We start from the raw sequence: 16,148 nt of genomic DNA, 5'->3' as shown, positions 1-16,148 counted from the left end.
GGTTCTCTACTCCCACTAGTTTTTCACTGGCTTCCCAAGTTACTTCTTCAGAAGAAAAGTCTATGTTTTCAGAAACCCAGCTCAGTCATATTAGACCCAGCACTTCTCTCAAAACGTCCTCTTGCTATGTTCAGGTTTGGGGTTTCTTGTTTTTGTTTTCTACCTTTACTTAATCCTTCCTTTTCCCAATGCACACTTCCTACAATTTTAGCAAAAAGTTGGTCCTAGTTTGTGTATCTTTCCATTATTTTTGCCTAACACTAATTACTGGCTCTTTACAAAAAATGAACTCCAGAAAGGCACATTTACATATATGCATTTATGTATGTAACTCCTACAACATAGTGATATTAATGTACTACATGCATAACTAGAGGGCCTATTCAAAACATTTGTATAGCAACTCCCCATTGCTATTCACACTAATGTGGGAGGCAGAGGCAGAGTTAAAAATAATGAAATTTTCAAGCAGTCAGTACAGTTTCTCAACTTTTTAAAAAAACATGATGCTAGTAATTGTTTTGTCTCTGAGTTTTCTTTCTCTAACAGCAGATATATTCATAAAGGTAAAATGTAAAAATATACATATATACACCAGGGGCGCCTGGGTGGCTCAGTCATTAAGGGTCTGCCATCAGCTCGGGTCGTGATCCCAGGATACTGGGATCGAGCCCCACATTGGCTCCCTGCTCAGTGGGAAGCCTGCTTCTCCCTCTCTCACTCCCCCTGCTTGTTCCCTCTCTTGCTGTCTCTCTCTCTCTCTCTGTCAGATAGATAAATAAAATCTTTAAAAATATATACACACCCCTCCCAAAGATGTAGGACATGAAAAAAAAAAATCACTGTGGAGTTAGTGAAGTCCTTAATTTGATACATCAAAAAGTCTTGCAGTTTGATGTAACCCCAACTGCCTGTGATACACCTAAAACAACAACAACAACAACAACAAAACAATGAAACGAACAGCTGAATGAAGCAAAAACTGATGCGTTGGAACTTATCTTAAGCCACGAGAAAAAAAATTTTGAGATTACACTTCTGTTTGATTCAAGTCTTCAGACTACAAGCCAAATGGGTGACAAGAGAATTTGCCTCGGCATGTGTAACCATTTGACTATCTCTTACAATTTCCCCTGAGAAACTACAGACAAGTACTTACCAACATTCATGGGAGTCTGTTCTATGAACTCAAAATTCTCATAGTCTTATGAGAGTTGCTAGGTATTCTGCTACAGCAAACTTTTTCTTTGAATAAAATCTGTGATTTAATTTCAAGGCTTCAACTTCCCTCAACGTTGAGTGGCCTAAGGAAAGTATGTAAATACCCTGCTGAGGGAAACATCTGGGGATGTCTTTCCGTTTAGGTATTGTGACCCCATTAACTTGCAACACATCGAATGCCCCTTCACTTACTCGTCACCTCAGAGGTTCCTTTTCTGTCTTCTGTTCATTCGCACCAGCCTAACAGCCTCCTCAGTGGACAGCACCAAGAGCACTGTTAGGGCTTCACCAGTGTTCACCATGGAGGGTGGACACCCAACATGGTCATTCACTCCATGACTTTCTATCTATACTGGCTTCATTCCTCTCTTTCAGAGCGCCGCAAACCAGACACTCAGTCTGTCCCCCACCAACAAGTACGCTTGTAATAACTACTGAGGGGCTTAAGGTAAGGGAACTTGGGGACTCAATATATAAATAATGTCAAACCCACAAAACCCAAGTCAAGTCATACAGAGTAGCTACAGGAAGGTTTCTAAACTCAGCTCTAATCCCTATCTTTCCTATCACAGCAAACTCCTCAATCTCACCCAAAGCCCTTCTCCACACTTGGCCCCCATCACTTCTTACACACAAACCCCTTCATGCCAAGCACACCGAATTCATGACACTCACTTCAGAACTACCTGGTCCATGTTGCTTGCTCTCTCTGTTGGTGAAGGGCTTTTTTCTTACTTAGCAAATTCCTACACATTTTGAGACCCACCTCAAAATTCACCCTCAATTTACAGCTTGGCCAAACTCTCCTTCTAATTGCTAGGCAGGAAAAAAAAAGTCGCTCTTTCAGATGTTCTCCCACAGACTTTTGTATACACTTCTATTATAGTACAGGGTACACTGTATTATGATTCTGGCTTTACGTCCTGATCTTTCTTAAATCTGACTGGAGTAGGTGTTTTTCATCTGAGGGCTCTCAGCAAACAACATCTTTACTATATGGGGTAGAGTTGTCAGAATTAGCAAAAACAGATACAGGACACTCATTAAATTTATACTTATACTTAAAAATTAACTAGCATTTATCTAAAGTTCAACTTTGGTTATCTTGTATTTTATCTTATATCCCCAAATTGGGGAAGAAATAAAGAACAAGACTGGTGGGGGACTGAGTCGTGTTTCCATTAGAAATTAGAAATGGCACTGGGAGCACATGATCTCTCTGCAAAGCTCAAGTGTGGGGTCAAGACCTAAACTCAGCATTCCCTATCCAGTCTCTGACTCTGGAGTGAAGTGTCCGGTGGAAGAAGTGAATATCCTGTCCTCACGCTGACAGTATCCAAGGAAGAGTTAGCATTTCCCTCCCAGACCATTCTGGCTATGACCATAAGTGCTAAGCGCCCCATGATGACCATTTCTCTGAGCCTAACTCACGAGCTCCTCATCAATTCCAATTTCCAACCACTGTTTCATTTTTCTTGGTATTATTTTTTACCATTCAACATGTAACATATTTTTAAAATTTGGTGTCTGTCTTCCCTAACAGAAATATAAGCTTCCTGAAATAGAAGCTTCCAGGTCTTTGCTTTGTTCCCTGATTTACCCCTAACCCCAGAATGGGGCTTAGCTCATGGTAGGTGCTCAAGGTAGGTTTGTCAGATAAAGAAAGTAATGAATGAATCCTTTCAAACAACTAACTTCTCCATTTAAATTTAACCAGAATTGATTTCTGTTTTGAAACCAAAATACTTATTTATTACATTGAGTTATTTTCGGAAATAGATGCACAGATAATTTAATGCAGGATCATGTCCACCACATCAAAAATAAATTATACAAATCTTGGGTGAAATGACAAAATGACTCTGGCAAAGTCTATAAATTTTGGTACCATATACAGCAGGCTCGGTAATTAAGAAATCAGACAAAATAAATGATCTGCCAGTTTGTAGCCCACAGAAGCCAACTGCTTTTGTGGTGTAAGTTCTGTATTTCAAAAAGAATGGATGAGGAAGCAAAGATTTTTTTTTTGTTTTTTTGTTTTTATGAAAAGAGAAAAACTTTCTCATGAAGTAGAATGATCCTGTTCCTCACCATTTCTTTGTAATATTAATTTCATTTTATAAAATATGATACATTAAATCCTTATTCACATATTAGAGTAAAATTGTTAAAAGGAGGGGGTTTTTTAACCGCTATCTTCCACACAATATTTTTGCAGACATGGCCCTTTAGCTGTTGGTTTTCTAAAACTAAACATCTTTATGAACTCAGAACATGATTGGGTTATTTTTAATGTTACAATAAAATTAAACACTTTCCTGGGACACCTGGGTGGCTCAGTGGGTTAAGCCTCTGCCTTCGGCTCGGGTCATGATCCCAGGGTTCTAGGATCAAGTCCCGCATTGGGCTCTCTGATCAACGGGGAGCCTGTTTCCTCCTCTCTCTCTCTGCCTGCCTCTCTGCCTACTTGTGATTTCTCTCTCTGTGTGTCAAATAAGTAAAAATCTTAAAAAAAAAAATTAAACACTTTCCTCATCAAAGTATAAAGCGTATTACTCATCTGTGACAAGGACTTTCAAGATTTGCTTTTTAAATTCAGTTATGTCATTACACCATCTCACAGTATAGCTTGGATGCATTTCTTCTCTTAATTCCATATTCCAACATTAAGACGATCCCATGTTACCCTGAACTGTGCCCTCCCAAACACACACACACACACACACACATATGCAATGTTAAGTAACATTAACTAACATTAACATTAATTAATAAAATTGTTAAATAACAATAACTCTTTTCTCTAAAAGAAAAGAGACATTCAAGAGGAGATTGACACATGAAAGGAAACCAAAGGGAAGGGGAACAAAGATCCAGTCAACCCTGTTTGAACTTTGTGTTTGTTGGCCCAGAATATAAACATTGGGTATCCACCAGTGTTAAAGACCATGACTGTCTTTATTCCCCTAATCACTCTCAAATGAAGAACTCCAAAGTTCCCAGCTGATGACCCAAATTTATTTTTTTAAGATTTTTATTAATTTGAGAGAGAGAGAAAGAGCATGAGTGGAGTGGGGGAGGGGCAGAAGGAGAGGGAGAAGCAGGCTTTCCCAATAAGCAGGGAGACTGACACAGGACTCCATCCTAGGACCCCATGATCATGACCCGAGCCAAAGGCAGACACTTAACCAACTGAGCCACCCAGATACCCAACCCAAATTCATTTAAACCTGACTTTACATCCAGATGCCATGGAAAAATTCTGTAGAATCCGGTATCTAAATTTGCATATATTACTCATACTTCCTGTTAACAACCCATGCACAGTGCTCTGTTATCAACACTCCACTGACTTGGGAAACTCAGCCGTATCTCTCAGCATCAAAGCTTCTGTGGGACTTTCCTCCCTTCTTTTTCTTCATTTCTTAGCAGAGTGGCACATGGTTGTCTTTCTCCACACATACATTCTCTTCCTCTGAATTCTGTGACGTCAACTCTACTGGTTTTCCTCCCTTCTTACTAATCATTCCTTTTTGGTCTTCTCTAACTGCTTTTCCTCCTCTGGGTAACTGGCCACTGGCTGGGATTACATCTAACTTTCAAATATCGAGTGTTTCTAGATTCCCTTCTCTATAAATCCTCTGCTTGTTAAATAACAAGTACATGCTTTGCAGATAAAATGTTTGAGGTAAATTCCTATCGACTCCAGGTTTTGTAACACAATGACACCCAATTTGGTGTCTCTAGCCTGTACAGCTACTCTGAATGTCAGACCTATGTCCAACTGCATTATTGATATCCCAGGCAGATATTTCACAGGCCCTTGATTTTACTCAAGTAAAGTCCAACTCATGATATTTCTTTAGAAAGTAGTCCTTATTCTGGGTGTAATATTCAGTCAAAGCTCATCATAAAGATCTAGAGCACTGGTTCCCATTCCAACAGACATGGGCTCTAGATTTACCTCAGATACCTTAACTCAGTTCCATATCAACTAGCTACTAATCCTCGGAAAATATAACTATATTATTAATTGAATGAATGAATAAAGAATCAGCACCCAACTTCCTCTTTCTCTTCATTCTTTCTCATTTTCCAATCACCATTGGCATTCCCACAGTATACTTTTTTTCTCAGTTACATCCATCCTTGTGACTAAAACTCTGTTTTATAGAATTACTTGAGCATCAGATTCCTCTTTCTCTTATTTCAAGTTTGGCTTTAGAAACCATGGCATTTCCTTTTCAGGGTCTTTGTGTTCTGTGACTCCAACACTTGAGTTCACCATCTATCATATTTCAAAATGTTCTCTAATATCAAAGTCTCTATAACATTTTATCTACAAAACATGTAGAGCGCCTGTTTTAAGCCTCTGCCTTGGCTCAGGTCACAATCTCAGGGTCCTGGGATAGAGACCCTCATGGGGCCCTCTGCACAGCAGGGAGCCTGCTTCCCCTTCTCTTTCTCTTTCTGCCTCTCTGCCTATGTGTGATCTCTCTCTCTGTTAAATAAAGAAATAATAATAATAATAATAATAATAACAAATCTACAAAACATGTATTAGTTATTTAACAAAAATCCCTATCACTAATTTTAAGTGAACTTTAAGTGTTATGATTTTCATTTATAAAAATAAACTATATATTAAAATTGGTATTTTTATTAATTTCCTATCAGGGTAGGGAAAATATTGTCTCTCATCTTACAACAAGATCTCAATAAATGTCCTCAATAAATAAGATTAGCTATAGATTATGTTATAGGTAGGGATTAGCTTGATTTATTTTTTTAGTCTTGTAAGTCAACCATAATGGCAGTAAATGTGTATAATTCTGGCTAAAAAGCTAAATAATGACCCAAAAATTACTAAGAAATTTCACATCAAACACTATCTCCAATGGATCTTCAGAATATAAATCGGCAACCACACCACATTAAAATGTTTTAATTTGCAATACTGTCACAAATAGATTTCCATTTGCTACACTGTATTTGGCACTGGAAAGTAATTTTGTGACAACATCTAGATATTGATGTAAAATATAACCATGACATATTATCAATGTTTTTCTCTGATGAGAGAAGAAAACCTTCAAACGCTGGATGAGAATCTAACGCATGGTAAGAGCCATTTGCCCCATAATTTAGTCTTGTTTTAAATCTTGGACTACTTAAATTAAACAGAGTATAGTCATGATATATCTGCTTTTAAGCAGGAAGTTGAGTCTTTTCAAGATTCAAACCTACCAATGGGATTCATTATTTGACTAAACCTTGAAATTACCAGCATAAAAAGTTTCAAGAAAAATATTTTATATCATCTTTATTTTAACAACTGGTGAGGGTAACCTGTTTTCACTAACACCTACAATATTCTAACAAAAAATAGCAGTCTTCTGCAATCTTTTCTTTCTTCTCAAACACACTGAAAAGAAGTATGAACACTCACAATAATGTGGCTGTATTCATAATTCCTTATATTTCATTTCATGGCAAAGAGAAAGAAAAATGTTTCCAATCATTTACTATGAATAAAGCTGTCCATTTCCGGTGTTCATAGCAATGCAACCACTAAGGCTATTTCCTCCTGTCCAAGTGGCTCCTGTTCTCCCAGGCCAATCTCAGGACACCTTTTCTATTCTACAGCACAGTTCAAATATAATCATTAACAACTGTTTAATTTCTGCAGCAATATATTTAGCGATTCCCAAAACAGAGACCCACTGAGCACTTTTCTCTTGTAAACCGACTGCAATTGCCAAGAATGTGTTCCTGTGGAGCCCATCACTGGTTCCATCGGAACAAAACTGCTAGGTGTTTACTAAATGCATGGTGATAAATTCCTTTTTACATGACATATCCCTGACATTAAGCAGCACCAACAATATTATTTGATTCAAAAATTGTAACCTGCAAATTTTCTTTCTCGACAATTATACCAGTTTATCCTCTTTTTGGCAAAAGCATGACATACTTTTTTTTTTTTTGAAGAACATAATATCAAAAAAAAAAAAAAAAAAAAAACCTCACAGTAAAGTTTGTATCTTCTTGACTTAAAAACATTCAAGAATTTCCTATGCAATGTCAATTTTTTCTAGCTCCCAAAGATTTTGGAGTTTTCCCAGCTCTACAATTTCACCAGTTGCCTCTTTTTTTCTCTCTTATCCCTAAACTTGTGGTTGCTGTGCTCTGACAATTTTGAGAGCTCAACAGTTCTCTGAATAAACATAATTTTATTCCAGTTCCTATTTTAGAAGAATCTAGAGTGATTTGACTGACTGATTTACCAGTACTTTGAAACAAGTAACCTGTTTTCACTAACACCTACAATATTCTAACAAAAAATAGCAGTCTTCTGCAATCTTTTCTTTCTTCTCAAACACACTGAAAAGAAGTATGAACACTCACAATAATGTGGCTGTATTCATAATTCCTTATATTTCATTTCATGGCAAAAAACAGGGTTTTTTGTTTTTGACAGAATTCTAGAAATAGAATGCAGATCCTATAAAATTACATTTTCATATATCCAACTGAATATTCATTGTATCTTTTACCTGTAGTTTTCTTTCTTTATTTCTTTCTTTTTTTTGGATGCATATATGAACTTGTTGCCACTGTTAATTATTTTTCCAAGAACACACAGATTTATGTTCAATATCCATGCAACTATTTTGAAAGGATACCTTTACTTTATAATTTTTATCACTGTATTTTATGCTATTACACAGCATTTTAATAAATTTTCATCAATTGGGGCTCAAATGCAGCTCTAAAAAGCAACTCTAAAAACAAAAACATGAACTTAGCTTATGCAGTAAGGAAATAGTGAGCAAACATTTTAACCAAACAATCTATTCCCTGATAACTGAATTCAAGCCAAGATAAACTGCCTAGCACAGGACGTGTAACACAAATAAGACTGTAAAAAAAATACCAGAATTTCTGAAAATTTAAGACTTAATCTTCTATTTCAAAGCTGTAAAGATATATTGAAATGAGAGTATCTCTTTCTCTTTTTTCTCTGCAAATATCAAATCACTTGACAGGCCAACATGGATAACCAGGTATTCAAGAATAATACGTTCAAAATTTTGTTCCACACATTAATATACATGTTCCTGAAAAAGTGGCCCAAAGCCAAAATCTTTTGGAAAATTCTAGGCTAAACAATGTCTACCAGGTTTCTTTCCTGTGACTCTCCAAGAGCAAAGAGTTAGCATGTGATATTGCCTGACCTTAATTCAGCACAGAGCCTTCTTATGGAAGTTTCCTTTGGAACGTGGTTTGGGAACAAATTTCTTGTTTGTTCCTTCAATCCCAGCTGGAGTTAATTGATTAGTGGGTTTAATGAGTCTAAGCAAGTCTCATTTATGGCTTAGATTTATGCCTCCAGAAATCAACTCAGATCCTGGAGAGGCATGTCAGTTTACTCTTTTCTGCAGTCCCCACTTGAAAGATATTAACCATTGTTACTTTTGAAGAGTTACAACTGTATTTATCTTTCTTACTAATGCACATGTGTTTCTTGCAACTCTAGGACTTCATGCAGCCTAGCAGTCTGTAGCTTCCAGCAAAAGGCTCAGCTTCTTTTCGTCCCCTCTCAGACTCTTACAGAGTTCCCACAATAGGGAATTTGCTTTCCTTCCCTTCTTCTGTTTTGTCACATTTATCCTCTTACCAATTTTTTTCATTCTGAGATATTTTCATACTGAGATTCCTCTGTCTTCCTAGAATTTTTTTTTCTTCCTACCTCCCTTCTTGAATAATTTCTTCCACTTTGCCTGACCTTGTTCACCACTTAAGCAGCAAATCTTAATACAAAATTAAAAAGAAAGCATTGCTTTAAAATCAAGACACATTTTTGTGGTTGCTGTTGTTATCATTTACGATGGTTCCTGGGAGATACTGTGACTTAATAGAAAGGTGAGATACCTGTGGGTTCAAATCCTACCAATTACCAGCAAGTGCATTTTAAACTCAAGTTTTTGTCCTTAATGAACTTCAATTTTCTCACTTGTGAAATCAATGTAATAATACCTAAAATCTAGCTTTGTGATATAGACTATACTGGAAAATAACAATTATATAATAATTCTTAATTATCCTCACATTTTTCCTTTGGACAGTAAGTATTTGTGCAATAACTCAGAGAAGCTTTGATCTCATTTACTGCATCCAAAAGAGAAGGTTAAACTAGACACTACTCAAGACCCTTAGACTGTTGAGCACTGTTTGTGGTTTGTGAACTTAAGGAATGTTGCTTTCACGTCCTTCTACAGGAATCCAGCCTCATGGCAGTGTACCTAATTGGGAACTGCCGAAAAGCAAACACAACATCACCTTGGAGGTCACTGGAGCAATTTCCTGGGCACCCTAAGTCGGTGTCTCGTGATGAATAACAGTTCTTCATGGGCTTTTCTAAAAACTCCTCTGACAGTCACAGAAATAGTTTACCTTTATTTCCCCTTATTTCTCTGCGGCCACCTATGCTTCCCTGAAACCCAGGGAATCCCAGAAATTTTATTAATAATTCACATACTCGGGGCGCCTGAGTGGCTCAGTCAACTAAGCAACTGCCTTGCTCACTGATCCCAGGTCCCGGGATCAAGCCCAGTGTTGGGCTCCTTGCTCAGCGGGGAGCCTGCTTCTCCCTCTCCCTCTGCCTGCTACTCCCCCTGCTGTGTTCTCTCTTTCTCTCCCTCTGTCTCTCTCAGATGAATAAATAAATCTTAAAAAATTAATAATAATTCACATACTTGATCAACAGATTTTGGTCCCTTGTTTCTGTGAATATTGATGAAAGATTCTAGGGCACCACTTCTGATAAATGATGAGTGGCTCTTCTGTCTCCTACTAAGAGGACCTGGCCCCTTTCACAGTATTCTTTAATGGGATGACAGTTTCTACCCTTCGCTCTTCATCACAGTATTAAGAATAACATATATGTAAACCATTGAAATATATCTTACTTCATTTGGGTTGTATATACACATTTTCTTTTCCTGTGAACCCCTTCCAGTGGAACGGATAACTGGAAATCTCCTAGTGCATTTATTGCTATACTCATCTCTAAAACCATGGCCCCAAACGAGGACTCTTCAGCATCAAGTAACTGCAGAATTCTCTAATATCCTGCACGATAGCAATTGGCTGTTCAACAGGGCCTCGAAAATTACATGGAAAATTAAACCAATCCAACTAGCTAGGATATATTAATGTAACGTTCTATGTCTGACAAACTCACTCAAGCTAAAAATAATTAGCATTAAATCAATAAATTCAAGCTATTTACATAATTGTCCCACTCTTTTAGAAGTCGGCTTTGCCACTCCCTTCTTGCTCTTCTTTCCACTACATATATCACAGTTAATAGGTTTTTAATTAACTCGCCAGCAGACAATGTTTCTAGAAAGGGTTGGCAACTACTTACTACTAATGATAACATGTTCACACACCTTCTGTGTTCATGGCGACTTGCACGTGCACCATCCCCTTAGGGCCCTTTGACAACGGCTTCCACTTTAATCATCAACGAAGGTCACATTCAGACAGACTAGACAACATGCCCAAGATCCCACAGCTAATACAAGGCGGAACTGAAATCAAAGCCTGGGTCATCCGATTCCAATGCCAGTCTTTAGGCGCCTTCTTAATTTATGATGTCAATTTATGACACCATAGCCATAAAAATTAACAGTTAAAAGTTTCCGTTTAATTAAAGGCATCCAAATCGGCAAAGAAGAAGTCAAATTATCACTCTTCGCAGATGATATGATACTATATGTGGAAAACCCAAAAGACTCCACTCCAAAACTGCTAGAACTTAAACAGGAATTCAGTAAAGTGTCAGGATATAAAATCAATGCACAGAATTCAGTTGCATTTCTCTACACCAACAGCAAGACAGAAGAAAGAGAAATTAAGGAGTCAATCCCATTTACAATTGCACCCAAAACCATAAGATACCTAGGAATAAACCTAACCAAAGAGACACAGAATCTATACTCAGAAAACTATAAAGTACTCATGAAAGAAATTGAGGAAGACACAAAGAAATGGAAAAATGTTCCATGCTCCTGGATCGGAAGAATAAATATTGTGAAAATGTCTATGCTACCTAAAGCAATCTACACATTTAATGCAATTCCTATCAAAGTACCATCCATCTTTTTCAAAGAAATGGAACAAATAATTCTAAAATTTATATGGAACCAGAAAAGACCTCGAATAGCCAAAGGGATATTGAAAAAGAAAGCCAACGTTGGTGGCATCACAATTCCGGACTTCAAGCTCTATTACAAAGCTGTCATCATCAAGACAGCATGGTACTGGCACAAAAGCAGACACATAGATCAATGGAACAGAATAGAGAGCCCAGAAATAGACCCTCAACTCTATGGTCAACTAATCTTCGACAAAGCAGGAAAGAATGTCCAATGGAAAGAAGACAGCCTCTTCAATAAATGGTGTTGGGAAAATTGGACAGCCACATGCAGAAAAATGAAATTGGACCATTTCCTTACACCACACACAAAAATAGACTCAAAATGGATGAAGGACCTCAATGTGCGAAAGGAATCCATCAAAATCCTTGAGGAGAACACAGGCAGCAACCTCTTCGACCTCAGCCGCAGCAACATCTTCCTAGGAACAACGCCAAAGGCAAGGGAAGCAAGGGAAAAAATGAACTATTGGGATTTCATCAAGATCAAAAGCTTTTGCACAGCAAAGGAAACAGTTAACAAAACCAAAAGACAACTGACAGAATGGGAGAAGATATTTGCAAACGACATATCAGATAAAGGACTAGTGTCCAGAATCTATAAAGAACTTAGCAAACTCAACACCCAAAGAACAAATAATCCAATCAAGAAATGGGCAGAGGACATGAACAGACATTTCTGCAAAGACATCCAGATGGCCAACAGACACATGAAAAAGTGCTCCATATCACTCGGCATCAGGGAAATACAAATCAAAACCACAATGCGATATCACCTCACACCAGTCAGAATGGCTAAAATTAACAAGTCAGGAAATGACAGATGCTGGCAAGAATGCGGAGAAAGGGGAACTCTCCTACACTGTTGGTGGGAATGCAAGCTGGTGCAGCCACTCTGGAAAACAGCATGGAGGTTCCTCAAAATGTTGAAAATAGAACTGCCCTATGACCCAGCAATTGCACTATTGGGTATTTACCCTAAAGATACAAACGTAGTGATCCAAAGGGGCACGTGCACCCGAATGTTTATAGCAGCAGTGTCCACAATAGCCAAACTATGGAAAGAACCTAGATGTCCATCAACAGATGAATGGATCAAGAAGATGTGGTATATATACACAATGGAATACTATGCAGCCATCAAAAGAAATGAAATCTTGCCATTTGCGACAACATGGATGGAACTAGAGCGTATCATGCTTAGCGAAATAAGTCAAGCAGAGAAAGACAACTATCATATGATCTCCCTGATATGAGGAAGTGGTGATGCAACATGGGGGCTTAAGTGGGTAGGAGAAGAATCAATGAAACAAGATGGGATTGGGAGGGAGACAAACCATAAGTGACTCTTAATCTCACAAAACAAACTGAGGGTTGCTGGGGGGAGGGGGGTTGGGAGAAGGGGGTGGGATTATGGACATTGGGGAGGGTATGTGCTTTGGTGAGTGCTGTGAAGTGTGTAAACCTGGTGATTCACAGACCTGTACCCCTGGGGATAAAAATATATGTTTATAAAAAATTAAAAATTAAAAATTAAAAAAAAAATGTTTCCGTTTGATTCTAATCATTCAGGTCTCCCTATGTGGTCCAAATGCTTTAAAGAGTTCTAAAGGAAATACAACCCCAAAAAGGACTTGAAGAAATCTAACCCTCTATTTTTGAAGTTCTATTTTATTTATTGTGTCTTTATCTCCATCAATCTCTGACTGACTGGATGTGGTCGTTCCTTCAAATAGAGAAAGTAACTACGTGTATGAGAGTATTTGCTAAGACGCTCCCCCATTTCAGAATACCTTCTCCACTGTTTGTTGTATCTTTATGTGACACATAGAATCTTGCATTACGCATCTGACCTAAAAAATGGCTCACCTATCTATTATTGGGTAATATTTTAAACAAAGAAGGCAAGAGACATCAGCTGGCAAACCCGGTGAGATCTCTAAACCCAAACGGAAACAGAGATTGGGGTCTGTCTTATTTCGGTTCCATGGGTTCGTGGATGGCAGGCAGGGGTGCAGAGGATGATCTGGAAGTTGGAGGAAGGAGAAAAAGATCGCCTTCAGGAATTAAAATGGAATACTCAGTACAAAGGCCCCTACTTCATTACTGGCCTGGAGGTCAGGCGCTCTAAATTGAGTTAATTTTACAGAGCATTAACGCTATTAGGTGACCGTGAGAAATCTTGAGGCAGCTTGCCCTCTAACCTCCACACCACCAAACGCACTAATTCAATATCCCCTGTTCTCTTTTTGACCCCTGTCTTTCTGTGCAAAGCCTGGGTCCTTATATGGCCAGAGGCACTGGGTACTAGGGAAAATCTCTATGAGAGGTCAATGTATCTCTGACAAAAGAAAGTGTTCAGGACACTCCATGTTTCTACCCTGTGCTTTAAGAGAAAAAAAGAAGAAGAAGAGTCCAGAGCTTTGCATATGCTCTCCAAATGGCCTAGCACACATCATGATTTCAGCTACATTTGGAGCTTAGAGGATCACACAAATTCAAGGCTTTTCTACCCCCTCCCTTTTTTTCCTTTTTTTAGCAACTGATATGTGACAAATGATGAAATTTTCTGCATGAAAGTTGCTATTGGGGCTTCCATCTTTCTTTATGATTTGTTATCGGGCCCTGCTCTCCTTCAAGCCATAAATAAAAATGCAACTTTCATCTGCATTTCAAACTGAGGTGAAAGTGTAAAAATTAAACATTTTCATTTTTGTCTGAGTATCACTCACTCTCTGTGTGCTCCCAAAACAGCAAGACATACTTCCCACTGCCTTTCCTCCAGAATGATTTCTTGGAAAGGCCATAAGAATAACTTATTATTAGCATATCCACAACATGTATAATTTACCACTCTACCTACCTATTCAGCATTGAAATGGAGCTCGCATACGGCTTGAAAAAGCAGGACAAAAGAGTTCTCTAACTGTGTCAGCTACAATCAAACAAGCAAGATAAAACACACCTACTCACTCCCCGTGTAGAAAGAAAACAACCTCTTAATTTGCCCTAGAATCTGGCAATTTCGATTACTGAAAAATAAGGATTCAGGAAGAACAAAATCATGTAAATATCTATTTAATAGGTCATGGTTCATCCAAGGGGAAAATGGACCAGAGTAAAAACACTTAGAAATTAATTAAAACCTAATCCATCTCCATGTAAAGAAGCATGTCTTGCCAGGCCTGGGACATCCTTACCATACTGCCTATATGCGTTTGTAGGGCATATGCCATGTGTTTGTGGATGTGGATGGGATTGTATGCTAGGTTTTCTTCTTTGAAATTTAATTTTAGCAAAAGCAGTCAGACCCTGCTGGGTAGCTAAATGAATCAACCTGTCTCAACTCCCCCCCACCTTTTTTTTTTTTTAACAAGAACTATATCTACATTCCAGCATCTTGAAACTATTGTAAAAACACACGCCAAAAAAATTAAATTAATCCCTGGTAGACTATAAAGGTTGCTGTTAATAATGTTCATCTGAACTTGAGGCTTCAAGTGTGGCATGCCTGTCAGAGGAAGGAGAAAGAGGGAAGCAAGAGTTGGATCAAAACAAGGAGAGCCCTCCCAGCTTCAACAGGTACAAGCTGCAGATGGGAAATGGATTGTTAGCAAAATAAATTATGTCCTGCCCTCCTGTAATTTTTCACAATCTGTGTGGCAAAGATTTCACTGCTGACACTGTCAACATATTCTCAGCATCTGTAGTCATTTCCTGTGACCTCGTGGGTAATGCAGGCTTTCCAATTCACCAAACACCAGACTCTGCATAATGCAAAACGCCTTCTGCTTTCCCAAGTGTACAATGGAATTAGAAAAACGGAATCGGTCCAAACGCTGCATTTATTTAACAAGGTGGTTATACAGAAAGGGAGCGTTTAGGAAGTCTCTTCTTATTTTCAAACTTCGGCTCAGTTTACACCAAAACAAACTCTAAACTCCTCCAGGAAAACAGTGCGCAGATGAGATTCCTCCCTGAACCTTCCCAAACACAGAGCGCGCCAGCGCGCAGGCCCGGGTGCGTGCACCCCACCCCCACCTCCCACCCCCCACCCCCCCCGCCACATCCTTACCCCGCCTTTCCTCCACAAATGAAACAGTTAAATCAATTGATTATTTTTCTTCTTCTTCAACGTAAGAAGAAGAAAAGGGCCATTTACTGGGGGGAAATCAGAGACAATGTTACAAACACTGGAAGTAGCCTACAACCATAAAGAGGCACAGTCCACAAAAAATATTGTATGTGTTTTGAACCCTGCCTACTTATGAGAAGATCATTCTGAGTAATATTACCCTTTGGAGCTTGAGAGAGAGCCACAAATATCATGGTTGGAAGACAGTGTCTCTAAACTCAAAACGAAAAACAGCATTTATGAGGACGTCTATGGAAAGGGAATGGTGTGCTGGTCCAGCACAATCCTCACAGAAAGAAGCAAAACAACAACAAAAATCATAATGAAGTAATATCAGAAGGGCCTGAAGTGAAGGTCATTACCTCTCATGATGACCAGGAGAAGCCCTTTGATGAACAGGTCATCACTACCTTGTAGACTTGGAGGAACCCATCAAGGAGCATTCAGTTGATCCCTCCCGTTTTTGAATGATGAGGAAATTCAGGGTCAGAGTCAGGTTTCTCCAAGATTAAGTATGAAAGGTTGGCAAAACTGCAAGAAGCAGCCCAGCCTGCAGTTGGGAAGACA

This window comes from Mustela putorius, unplaced genomic scaffold (genome assembly GCF_011764305.1).
Source record: "Mustela putorius furo isolate JIRA1106 unplaced genomic scaffold, ASM1176430v1.1 tig00003923_pilon_pilon_pilon, whole genome shotgun sequence".
In the NCBI taxonomy this organism is placed as follows: Eukaryota; Metazoa; Chordata; class Mammalia; order Carnivora; family Mustelidae; genus Mustela; species Mustela putorius.
Note: the sequence above shows the minus strand (reverse complement) of the source record.